Source organism: Penaeus chinensis, chromosome 35, assembly GCF_019202785.1.
Source record: "Penaeus chinensis breed Huanghai No. 1 chromosome 35, ASM1920278v2, whole genome shotgun sequence".
In the NCBI taxonomy this organism is placed as follows: domain Eukaryota; kingdom Metazoa; phylum Arthropoda; class Malacostraca; order Decapoda; family Penaeidae; genus Penaeus; species Penaeus chinensis.
Genome location: NC_061853.1, coordinates 36,776,015 through 36,778,514, shown reverse-complemented (window position 1 = coordinate 36,778,514; position 2,500 = coordinate 36,776,015). Strand labels below are relative to the sequence as shown.

Genomic DNA, 2,500 nt, shown 5'->3' with positions numbered 1-2,500 from the left:
TATATATATATATTTATATATATATATATGCATACGTACATACATACATATATACATATACAGACACATTAATTGTATTAAATAACTGATTGACATCACACACGGGAAAAAATGGGAACCTCCAGGACCTGCAGCCAATGAGCGAAAAAGGCGGCAAAAAACGGCAATCAGGTAGATTGAGGCGGAAAAAATGCAGAAAATCTGGATCACAGAGAATGGCTAGAAAAGAAAAATAGAACGCTTTTAAAATTTGGAGAAAAAAATGACAAAACAATGCATAAACGGCTGAGAAGTAGATCTCTCAGGAACAATCTGATAAAAAAAAGTAGGAAAAGCGAACGTGTCATACTGCGCGTGCGTAACGGCAGAGAAAGCGCCCTGGAAGTAGAGAATGCAACTGTCATTCACATTTTTAATTAACTTGCTTGTTCCTAATATGTAGGAAATGATGATACACGCAAAAAAAAGAAAAGAAAAAAGAAATATGGAGACAATACTAGTTCTTACCGGAAATCTTAAAAGAAGTGTCACAGTTAAATCCTGTTTCTTGTGACCAAAATTTCACCTTTTATAAGTATGAAAGAGAGAGAAAAATGATTGAGATTGTTTGTATCGTTGGAAACACTGTGGTGGGGAAAGGGAGCGAGTGAACTGAGAAGAGGTAAACATCCCCTTTTCCTACAGTAGGTGTGTATCTGATATGAATAACACGTAGACATCACGTCACACACATAGATACACTACACACACACACACACACACACACATAGATACAATACGCACACACACACACATAGATACACTACACACACACACACACACATACACACACACACACACACACACACACACACACACACACACACACACACACACACACACACTCGCACTCGCAGTCCTATAAACTTTCGCAAATATTCGGCCCAAGTTAGTTTCGTGGTCTGTCTCGCACGTACGTCAAACCTCATGTACTGTGGCTTCGTGTTACAGTGTTTTGTTGCTTGAGTTTACACTTGAACAGGTGATTTGCATTTTATTGGGCTAGCTGTTATCTTTACATATATATGTTGTAAAGGTTAGTAATTGTTTCATGTTTATTGCAAACTATTACTTTCATGTTGCAGATGAAATTCCGAAAAGTGGTAGATATTTGGGCTTGGGTCAGCTCTCTTTCTCTCTCTCTCTCTCTCTCTCTCTCTCTCTCTCTCTCTCTCTCTCTCTCTCTCTCTCTCTCTCTCTCTCTCTCTCTCTCTCTCTGCCTGTCTTTCTGTATCTATGTTTCCTTTTCTTATTGCAATAAGATACAGAAGACAATTGCACTAAAGCTTCGTCTCTCTTTGAAAGCGATGGTAAAAACGACGGTGAAAGTGTGTTTACCTGCAACCTGTGAAATGGACTCTCGAGCCATCCCTAAACGTCCTTTTTGTTGACCTGCGGCGAAAAGTGGGTTACGAGCCCAATGCTTCGAAGCTAACCATACAGAGATGGTGGCGGGGAAGACTCGCGTTGTAGTTAGTGGGTCAGGATGAGGTGCCTCCGGGCTAAGCTGGTTTTTTCCTCTACGCCAGAGCTTTTTGTAAACCGGCTGTCGTGAGCAGCAGCGCCATCGGGATATCATTAGGGTGTAATTGTCACTTTCTACCATACAATTCTGTTATTAAGGAACTGGAAAATAATAGACAGACGGATATACGTATATATGCATACCTGTATTGTTTTTGTTTGTGTTATATATATATGTATGCGTACGTAATGTACATAAATATTTATATATGTATGTGTATATGTATACATACATATATATATATATATATATAAATATATATATTTATAAATATATATATATATATAAATATATATATATATATATATATATATATATATATATATATATATACATATATACATATATACACTCACAGAGAGAGAGAGAGAGAGAGAGAGAGAGAAGAGAGAGAGACAGAGAGACAGAGAGAGAGAGAGAGAGAGAGAGAGAGAGAGAGAGAGAGAGAGAGAGAGAGAGAGAGAGAGAGAGAGAGAGAGAGAGAGAGAGGAAAAGGGAATTTCAGTCCGAGGTGTCCACTTTGATTAATCGAAGAGTGGAAAGTTTTATTGGCAAAACTTTCCGAGAAACCAGTAGGCCAATAAACATTCAGAAAGGCAGTTTATAAGATGTTTTTTTTCGGTTAGAACGACATATTTACAACTGCAAGGACAGTGAGCCGATATCAATTTCCCTAAAGATTCGCAAGATTCGCGTGAAAAAAGTGATGTTCCTCTCATGACAGAACACCCCGACTGAGTCCCTTTTCTTTCATTCTCCACGCATCTCTTTCTCAACATCTTCCCCAGTACCCTTTTCAGACAAACCCGCAACCTGATATCGCCTCGGCAGTGTCCCACCCTCTCCTCTCTTGTAATCCTTTCTGTCCGGGCGGGGTCCACGTCTATTCAAACGTCACCCTTCGCCTATCCCGTACGCCTGACATGGCAGAGTGAA

At 39.3% G+C, this 2,500-nt stretch overlaps 1 protein-coding gene across 1 annotated transcript in view; it reads left to right on the top strand.

The window, feature by feature from the left end:
* The window catches only part of LOC125044377 (serine protease filzig-like), a 14,777-nt gene that overhangs the window by 2,202 nt on the left and 10,075 nt on the right, over positions 1 to 2,500 (top strand). The gene's annotated exons all lie outside the window — the stretch shown is intronic.